Below are 10,799 nucleotides of genomic sequence, written 5' to 3' on the forward strand. Positions count from 1 at the left end.
ATTAAAAAGATGCTGACCTCAAAGTGGTTAAACTTTAGTGAGCATTTAGCTCAAATGTAAATAGGATTTAGGGGGAAAGAAACAGGAAAGTTGATACTTCCCAAGTGACTGCTATGATTCAAGCAATATATTGCTTTCTTTTAGTTACCTTCTGTTTTCAGTTCCCACAACTGCCCATGGTATAGATGTGTGAGGAGTCATATTTTTACAGATGAAGACATTTACTAAAGTGACATAGGGCTTCTTCATATAGAAATATTATCAACTTGCATCTAGAAAGTGAAATTGGGGGAGGGGGATTAATTTTTTTTAAGAAAACAGACCAAGGGTTGAATCTTCTGGGGAAATGTTTTCCAAACTCTTTCAGATATAATACATGTGGAAAATGATAGTATTTGTATAGCATTTAGAGTAAATTGAAGAGTCTTCTCTTACCCTGAAGGAACAAACCTCCTCAATACCCTGTTAGTGCCCCCTTTGTCTTGTAGAGCTGAGGAGATAAAAATTTGGGGAAGCTTATAGTCCATGCAGAGAAGGTATACCAGTTGGCTTTGCCTAAAGAACACTCAAATAGTTAGCGACATTCAACTCTGAGTAAATAAATAAAATAAATCCAAGAAGGGGCATTTGCAATGACCAGAAAGATTATTTATCAGGAATGTGCTTAACAGGAAAACAAAACTATTGTTTCTAAATTCTAACATATAAAAATGAATGAGAAGAAAGAAAGCACTGTGCCTTCAATTCCTTGTCTGTGCTCTTTTCTTACATATTTTTTAAAACAAAGGCAAAAAATCTAGACAAATTTTAATATGTGTTTTTTTTTAAGAGCAAAATCTGCATAGAGAGTAGAACAAAGAAATATTTTCCACTGAACTGAGTCCTCACCAGCATGGTGTCAGTGTTTTTCTCATATTGTAACTTTTCATGTTCTTCCTCCTTCCTATTGATTGCACAGCATGAATTTAATATTGATAAATCTTGCCTCTTGGAACCACCATATTGCTTCTTCCATTCCAAAATGGGTTTTCACCTTACATTTATACAATGTTATGTTGTAATCATCTCTCAATAAACCTGGAGGGGGAGAAAAGGAAGTGAGGAGCATATTTTGTCAGTATTTCAGTAAAATATTTCCAAATGCGACCCTTACAATGTAAGCTCTGGACATTAAGAAAATTTAGATATGAAGAATGTCTCATTTTCTGATGATTTTAATAAAAAGTTAATTTTGGTTAAAAAATAAACATCAATTTTTATTAACACCTGTCAGCAAAAAGATTTCCGTCAAGATGAGTACAGTTATGTGGACTCATTTATATGCTTGCCAATGTTGCCACATAGTATCATAGAAAGGCCTGGATCCAGGTTGACTCCTGACCATGCTGCTTGAGTTACTTAACTACCTTTAGCCTCAGTTGTCTTATCTGTAAAGTGGAAATCTACTTTAGAAAATATAGAATGTAGCAGTTGGCACACTATAGATGTTCAATAAGTGTTACTGCTCTCCAACCGGTAGTTTCCATTCCCTGGGCTCTGAGAAGCAGAGGAAACTAGGGCACGCCCTCAGGTGCTGACAGTGACACTAAGGTGCCTCAGGCAAATCCCTGTAAAGGCCTTCTATCAGCGACTTGACATAGGCTCCATCAACTCATTTATTTCAAGCAACCAATTCTGTATCACTCTGAGTCCCTAATTTGTCTTGTTAACATTTTGTAGTTTGGTCATAATTGAGGGTTTTCCAACACATGCTTACCATGCATTTTGTAATTCGGCAGAATCTATGAAACATATCCCAATTCATGACAATTTCCTCTATCAAAGATTTGGCTTGAGGAGGTTAAATCTCCTGACTATCAGATAACTTACAAATCAGACATCTGGGAGGGGAACTTATACATATTGAAACCTTACTCAACTTAGTAGTGAAATAGCTCAATAAAAATGAATAAACAAAAACCATTTACCTGTAGACTTGGTTGACCAACAAGTAACACGGAGCTACAGAATTGAGAAACATGTTGGCAGTTAGACAAAACAGAGCTGGTTTTGAGGCTAGAGAGAACATTTCAGCAAGAACCTTAGCTGATTAAAGCAAATTCCTGCTTAGAGAGCTATTGAGAATCTGAGATTGTGAGGTTTTTGTCTCCGTTTCATTTTTAATTTTAGAGTTTGGCTCTCTCTAAGATATTTAGTTGCTTACTCCTTAGTTTAGTCAGGATTAGCTAAATTGTGCTGGGGTAAAATACGATCCCATCTAGAAGCTCAAAAAACAAGTTGATTTATCATTCATGCTACATGGTTGACATTGGTCCACTGACATGCTGCTCCATAGTTGCTCAGGAAGCCTGGTGGACAGAAGCTTCACCATCTTGTAGCAGAGTCTTCTTCAGTCATAAGAGAGGAAGAAAGAGAAATTAGAGAAACAACCACTGGCTTTTTATTGCCTTAGACTGGAAGTAGTAATAAGTCATTTCTGTACACAGTTTTTCAAGCAAAACTAGTCGTCAAATGGCTCAGTTTAACTGTAAGGAGACAGAAATGGAGAGAAACAAATTGAATATTGGTAAACATTACCTTCGTTCCTATTTTTCTTGTATTGGCAATTTTTAAATTAGTTCACTAAGATTTGGCATTTGTTTCCAGGCAAAAGAAACCTATTTTTCCCCTCAGTCATCAGCATTTATAATTAAACAACTAAATTTACTCTTTCCTAAAAGATATGAGGCTTTCTCATTGGCTCTGTTTTATAATGCAATCCAAAATTTTCTGAGCTTCCCATTTAATGAGAACTTTGAATCATATTCATTGAAGACCAATTTACCCACTTTGTAGAGTTTGCTTCTCTGAAAAAATTCAGTTTTCATTTACATAGCGACAAGTTAACTGGCAGCCTGATTGCATGGTTCACTAGGCCTGTGAGAGGGCTGTCACGAACGCCCAAATCCCAAAGCAAGTGTCTAATAATTTTGTTTCCCTCCACTACCTTCAGCAGCAGAGGAAAAAGGAGAGAAACACCTGTTCCTCTGCATCCCAAAGGAATTCACATATAATATATATTTTATAAATGTTACCTGAAGGAGTAATATGCTACTAAGAAGGTTGCCCTGAGGCATCTGGGTGACTCAGTTGATTAGGTGTCCCACTTCAGTTCAGGTCATAATCTCTTGGTTCCTGAGTTTGAGTCCCACATCAGCTGTGCTGACAACTCAGAGCCTGGAGCTGGCTTTGGATTCTGTCTCCCTCTCTCTCTACCCCTCCCCCAGTTGTGCTCTGTGTTTATCTCAAAAAAATAAATAAACGTTAAAAAAAAAGGTTGCACTTATGTAAATCATCTTTTATGAAATGATAGTACTTAGGAAATACAATTTAGCTGTGACCAAGTCCCAGATACATACCTATACCATCAATTAACAGATTTTAGCTGTGGAAATGCAAGAATGTGAGTGTTACATGCGTGTGCACATGTGTGTGTTAGAGATACACCAAGGACTGATCTCCAGGGTTCTCTATGCATCCATGTCAGATTACTTGTAGTTCTGAAATTCCCAAATCTAGTCAATTGCCAAATTTTACTACTATTCTCCTCTTTGTACTTATTCTTTCTGGCTTTCTTTCTTTTTTCCTCTTCTCTGCCATCTCTCTTTTCCACTTCTCCCCCTTCTCTTTTCCTTGGATATTTATTTGCTACCTCACAGAGTAAATTCCATTGGTGGGATGGCAGTGTATTTGTGTGACCTGATGACCAATATCTTCAGTCTGCATATCAGACTTCTAGATAAAATAGGAAAGTGTCAGCGGCCTCTTCTGCGGCCTCTTCTAGGCATTGTGGTGAAGAAGCTTTGGCATTATTTTTGATCAAGGCTGTGTGACAGATACTGCAAATTGGCTCCTAGTATGCAGACTCCCTTTCTTCCATAATGATAGAACAGACAAATTTAGCTGGGATCATGGCCAACAATCTCCCTCACAGCTAGATTAAGCCATGGATTTTGGCCTATGGAATATAAGAAGTGTCATGTGAGACTTTTGAGAAGTGAACTGAAGGAAAAATATGGATTGTCTATGTTTGTTCCTTCCTCCTTTTGCTGGTTGGAATTCAGCTGTGACTAGAGCTTGAGTTTTTGTCTTGGACCATTAGATAGATGTCACAGGCTGAAGATGGGATGGTGAGACAACATGAAAGAAGGAGCCTGCCTAGGTTCCTTATGAATCCCTGACACTGCCCTACTAGCCCTGCCTACCACCTTCAGACCATGTGTGTGCACATCAAATAAATATATTTCTACCTTACGTCGGCCATTTTGATTTTAATTTTCTGTCACAGCAAATTCAGTCCTAACACATACAACACGTAAGTGTTGACGGCCTTAACAAACACGAGTCTTCATTTTTCCTTGCTTATGTCCATGCTTAACCCCTGAGGTTTGTGAACATGTGGGGGAACAGGTTGACTCTGGTATTTGATGGCTACATGATCTTTCACTCATCATGTTTTGAGTAACCAACAGCTGTTTTCAAGACTCGGTGCATTGGTTTCTTCTTCTCTCTTAAAACTCTACTCAGCTCATCTACCAGCTGCTCATCTTGGGGAAGAGAGCCAACCTTTTCCCCACTCTGGCAGTTTTGTGCTGACTCACTTTTTGAATGCAGGCGGGAGAAGTCAGGAGAGGGGCTCCTGCCTAGAAAATGTGGATGAGGGACTAGTTGCTCTAGAGCTCTGACCTCTTATAGGTTTCCTCTGCTGCCACTCTCAGCCAGGCTCCCATCTCTTTATGTCTCAATTGTGGCCCCAGCCTCCAGTTCTCTGGTCCATATTGCAGGTGGCTCACAGATTAATCAAGGGTGAACACAGAGTGAGCACGCGATAGTTTCTTTTCTTTGTTTTTGGAGACAGAGAGAGAGAGAGAGAGAGCATGCACGAGCATAAGCAGAAAGTGGGGGAGGGTCAGAGGAACACAGGGAGAGGGAGAGAATCTTAAGCAGGCTCCATGCCCAGCACAGAGCCCAATGTGGGGCTCGATCTCACTACCATGTGATCATGACCTGAGCTGAAATCAGGAGTCTGACGTTCAACCAACTGAGCCACACGGGCGCTTCATGCAATAGTTTCCTATTGACTGATTGATGTTTATCTCTTGCTTTTTCAAGAGGTGCCATTAGGGGAGCTTTGGGAAGGAAAGACAGCTGCCACCCACTGGTACTGTTCAATCCCCACTTTGGTCTGTCAGTCAGCCCTTCCCTCTCTTACTAGACTGGATTCTGCCTCAACTGCTATTGCTGTCCTACACTTCTAGACCATCTAGTTCAGGATGTCTATTCACATACCTCACCTCACGTATCCACATGGCAAAAGGAGTGAGTTAGTTGCAGAGGCAAAACTAAAACCCAAGTGTTTAAAGTCCAATAGAGTTATATAGGCTGAAGTTTGACGAGGAGTATCCTAATGCCACAACTCTCTAACAATATCATTTCATATGGGTTTTTCTTGCTCATACCTTGGCCTGACAATGTAGCCAAGAGAAATCCTCTGGAATGAAAAGGGTCAGGCCTTAGAGCAGATAGATGCTGACTGGACTCCACAGGGATTATCTATGTGACCTTGGCCCTGGTTTTTTGATCTCTTTGAATCCCAGTTTTTGCTTTTAGTTAAACAAGGGTATTTATATATCTGTTTTTAGGCATGTTATGGAGATTAGGACTAACGTACAGTATATGAAGTGATGGGCACATGTTAGGAATTCAATGTATATTAGATTTTACTATGATTCAGTTGACATCTATCAATTCCCTGCTGTGTTCAAGGGCCCGTGTTGGGTGCTATCCAGCCCCTGAGCTGGCAAGCCCCAAGCACGATGTTCTACCTACTGTAGCTAGCCTCTTCATTCTTCCTTGTTCTCCATCTTGCCACTTGACTAACCATGTTGATGGGTGCCTGGCCACAAGCTTCTTCAGATGAGAGCTGGGTCAAGTCAGGGCACTCCAATTCTTTTTCACATGTTTCTGCCTAGTTTCCAGAGTGAATATCTGGACACATTCTATAAAGTGGTTTCCAGGAAAAACAAAAACAAAAGCAAAAACACAACAACAACACCCACCCCCCCCCCCAAAAAAACAAAAAAACAAAAACCCAACAAATACTCGCAGCTTTGCTCTGGGGTTTCATTGAAACAGATGAATCTATGGTGCATGAAAAGGCTGTCAGGCAGGCCGAGGGAGGCTGAATGCTGGTATAAAGCCGGGCATCTGTTGCTCCACGCCCCAATGTGAGGTCTGTTCTCCTGGGGGAAGCAAGGCTTGGCCAGACAAGCAGTACCATTGTAAGATTCTGACAATAGACAAGCAAGAGGACTTGGCTGTGATGAAGAAATCCCACCCCCTTTGAGTTTTAAAGGAAGGGATGCTGGGGTCCAAAGCCTGCCTTATTAGAGAGAGACAAATCACCCAAACCAATCTTTGTTATGAATGCGGAGCTATTGAATTTCCTGGGCTCTGTAAAGCCTATTGATTTTGTGACAGTCAAAGATAAGTTATGCGCATGAAAGCTTTTTTTTCTCCTCCCTTTCCTTCACAACATATTTTTTCAGACATATTGGCATTGGGGATTGTAAGTAAAACTGTTATTGGTTTCTTTCGATTTAAGCATAGGTCAGTGCTCAAGCGAGGCTAAGGACCATTTTTACCGGGGTTTTCAGTGCAAAATAAATGAAGCAGGAGTCTCTAGAGCTGGGGTCACTCTGTTATGTTATTTCAGTCTCCAGCAGGAATGCTCCAGGCATCCCAGGCATCTCTGGAATTCTGACATTAGCAATGATCCACTTATTCACTTTTGTCCTCTCTATACCACACCACTCTCCTCTTATCGACCCCCATTCCCTTCTCACCAAGCCATACCATAAGGCCAGCGGACCAAGACTTTAAAAGGCAGCACTTGACAGCAATACTCCCTGTGATGTAAAATGCTGTGGTATGTGTATGCAAGAGTGTATTCTGCATAAATGAAAGGTCTCTTAAACTGTTTCCTTTTAAATGTGGAGATATGATTCCCATATTTTACAAAGAAAGTAGTTCCTCTCTTGGTGATTTATTCAGAATTCTATCATATTACAAAAAATATTTTGGTGATGCACATGCAAATATGTAAAAGAGAGGCATGATGGATCGATCCTACAGGTAGTGGCATTTAAAGAAAATTTGTTACAGGGGCACCTGTGTGGCTCCTTCCGTTAAGTGTCTGGCTCTTGACTTTGGCACAGGTCATGATCTCACTATTAGTGAGTTTGAGCCCTTCACTGGGCTCCATGCTGACAGTGCAGAGCCTGCTTGGGATTCTCTCTCTTTCTTCTCTCTCTGCCCCTCCCCTGCTTGTGCTCTTTCTCTCTCTCTTTCAAAAATACATAAATAAACTTAAAAAAATTATTATAAACCTATCCGGATGACAATACCATTTATGATTGCTCTGATACCATTTTAAACCACAAAATAAAGCTCATAATGTGTAAATATCCATTATTTCTGAATGTTCAAATAGTGACTAAACACAAATGTAAAATCCCTTAACATATTTAGTGAACTTTAAATATGAGTGAGTGATACTCACTTAGTGAACTCTAAGTATGCTTGCCTCATATTCACCAACACATTCGTCCATTCATTCAACAGATGTTGAGCACCAACTATGTGCCAAGCAGACAGTAAGAATATTGTGGATTACTCTGTCTCTATTTTTAATTACAAGGAACCTGATTTCACAATTTACTGGCTCTAAAACCTATATTCAGGTGAAATAGAGAAAGATGAAGGCAAGCACTGCCATCACATTCTCTTTTCTCTTTTCCTCCTACCTCCTTTAGATCCTAAGACTCTCTGCTTCAGTGGAGTAGAGGGCTAGTGGCTAGTGAAGATATTTTAGAAAGACTTACAAATATAATCCTCTCTGGTTTTGTTCCTTATAATCAATATGCATAGAGTGGCTTCTCCCCAAGTTAACAGACCAGAAAACTTTTTTTTTTCCCAAATAAGAAGTATTTCATGGAAAAAAGGTAAAGAACCATCCCATCTGGCAACTACGCCTCTATTTTCAACAAGGCATAAAGTCCACTTGACAATAGACTATGATGAGAAGGAAGGAGGGCTTTTGCCCCTTCCATAAAAATTGAATAATTTTCCATGCATATAAATTGTGGAGTTATCAGAAAGTTCCACCACTGAGATAGACCTCCTTTAGTAATAGGTCCCAGGGAGCCAGGGTCAAATTAGAAATAAGAAACATATTATCTGAGGGTTAGACATTGCTCTCTCAGGGATCATCTTTCATAGTATATATCTTCTGATTAGAACACTGATGGCCTGGAGTTTTATGTGGTATAGGGAAGAGGGACATTCTACAAGTGGGACATATGTTGGGAAGGCTGACGCAAGGGAAGGCTGTGACAGGAAGCTAGGAGTAGCCAGCTTCTGGCTCAGGTAGTAGGAGCCTCTGATAAAGTGAGAAACAAAAGAGAGGGACAGAAGCATGTGGAAAGAAATCTGTCTCCACAGTTTTGTTTAAGGTTGACTCTAGTCATTACCTCATTCTCCCCCATCCTTCCAAAAGGTGCATTATAAAAGAGAGTTTCTAATCTTTTCTAATATTTACACTCATTATACTTAATAAGGTTTACATTTTAACTTTATATAGAAATTATTCTTGCAGTGTCTGCTTAATGCATACATTTCTTTTTGGTAGTCTTAGGTTCTTTTAAATCTTAGGCATGTAGTCCTTCTAGACAACAGTATTGTGAAGTGTGGGACCCAAGGAATTTAACAAAAATCCCCTACCCCTGGACAAGCAGAGCAAGACTAACTCCATTTTTTGCTACACCCACCATCTCCTGTATAACCCCCACATGACCTACTTATTGCTTAAGACACTCCCCCACCCTAGTCAAGCCTCTGAGCACACCCTTACTGGAAACTGGCTCATTTAGGAATGCGGAACCCCTAACCACCAAAGAATGTAAACCCCACCTTTTGCCCGCCAAACTTGCTCGCCAATTCTGACCAGAGTGATAGGCTAGTTCAAACAGTTACTATAGGGTAAATTGTAATTCAATTGGCCACCTGCGTGTGGACTGACATGAATGTGCAACTTTCTGTGTGTGTTACAATCTCATTGGCCACTGGCCCCCGTAAAACTGCTATGCCTCTTAACCTAGGGGTCCAAGTCCCTGCTCCGCTGTGTCAGGTATACTTGGGCCCAAGCTCGAGCTTGCAAATAAACCCTCGTGCACTTGCATCGGTATTGGCTCCTTGGTGGTCTCTCGGATTCGAAATCAGGGGCATTATAGAACATGGGTTTGAGAATCAGACAGATTGGGTTTAAATTCCTGATCCAATACTTGCCAGTCTTGGGAAAATTACTTAATCCCTCAAAGTCCTTACCTATAAAATCAGATATACTTCCTACCTCTTAAACCTAGTGTAGCAAAGAGAAATTATAAAAAAAGTACTCGACACAGAAGTGAGGGCTTGGGAAAGACTGTATTATTGCCTCCAACAATATTCTACCCCTGATAAGAATAATACTTACCAACTCATTGCCACGTGATTGTGCACGCCAAGTGTAACATCCTCACTCCATTGATGAATGGCTTGACTAGGGCACAGACTTGCTCTGGATGGTAGAATGTGTGTGGAAGTGATAGTTTCCAGCAGAAACGTTTTATGACCTCATGTCATTCTGCTTACTCCTTGAGATTCTTCCCACCACAATAAAAGGCATATCCCAGTTAGTCTCCCAAAATAACGAGGCATATGGAGTCCATCCAAGCCTAGCTGAACCCAGTAGAGCCTAACAGAGTCAGGATTGACCTGTAGACTCAAGAGCAAGAAATATATGGTTTGTTGTTAAAAACAACTAAGATCTTGGTATTGGTTAGTATTACTGCAAAAACTGATGACTACAGTGTTCAAGAAGTGTCTGCCCCCCAGCCCCTTTCTCTACTTAGAGTTTTTGTGCAAGTTAAATGAGAAAATGTAATGAATCCCTATACCAGTAGCTGACATCCAGTTGGTTGCCTCTCTTTACTCCTCACTTTCTGCTTAGTTTTCTTCTTGGTTTCCTAATTTCTTTGATATTTATTTGGATCCAGATAATAACTAGATGGAGCTGTTACTTAGATTTCCAACCATCGTTATGGTTCCTCTAACTATCTGAGCTCATAATTGGATCAGTTTTATTTCCTTGGCTTCATCCTGCTAAAGGCCCTAGTGCTGGGTTAGAAATTTCAACACTAGATAGTGGTTAAATACCCCCAAATTATGGTCCAGATGCAGCAGATAGGAGCCTAGGTTTGCCAGTCCCCAAATATTTAGTTGTGTTCCATAGAAACCAGTAACAAGGAGATGAAAATAAAAGCCTGGGTCCTAAAGGAGGGGCATTGTTCACTGAGTACACGGGCTGAATGCACTTCATCCTTCAACTCGTCTTTACTTGTTGCTGTTGTTTTTACTTCTATCAAGCCCAATGACTGACTACAAAGAAAGTCTGGAAGGTGCTGGATCATTATATAGATTGTAATATCAGAGGTCTTGTTGAATCCATAACCTGGAAGTAAGTTTTGTCAGCAGATCCCAAAAGGATGAGTAAAAGGGATTGACAGTACAATTCTGAGACGTATCTACAGGTTAAAAATCTAAAGCTTAGAATTGTGGGAAAGCTGAATTGGGAACTAGAGAGATCTAATTGGATGGAAATCAGAGTAAAGGCTCAGATGTGAGAAGCTCAGATAAATTTTCCCTGATGGCTGTTCTCTTGG

General features: G+C 40.3%; 1 long non-coding RNA gene across 1 annotated transcript; it reads right to left on the reverse strand.

Moving 5' to 3' along the window:
* Nucleotides 1-917: 917 nt before the first annotated feature.
* Nucleotides 918-9,650, reverse strand: LOC125173822 (uncharacterized). The gene is made up of 4 exons (XR_007155161.1): nt 9,572-9,650; nt 6,142-6,328; nt 1,968-2,387; nt 918-1,077 (listed from the first exon to the last, which is right to left on the reverse strand). It is a non-coding gene; the product is annotated as an uncharacterized LOC125173822 (long non-coding RNA).
* Nucleotides 9,651-10,799: the final 1,149 nt, after the last annotated feature.

This window comes from Prionailurus viverrinus, chromosome C1 (genome assembly GCF_022837055.1).
Source record: "Prionailurus viverrinus isolate Anna chromosome C1, UM_Priviv_1.0, whole genome shotgun sequence".
NCBI classification, from domain to species: Eukaryota; Metazoa; Chordata; class Mammalia; order Carnivora; family Felidae; genus Prionailurus; species Prionailurus viverrinus.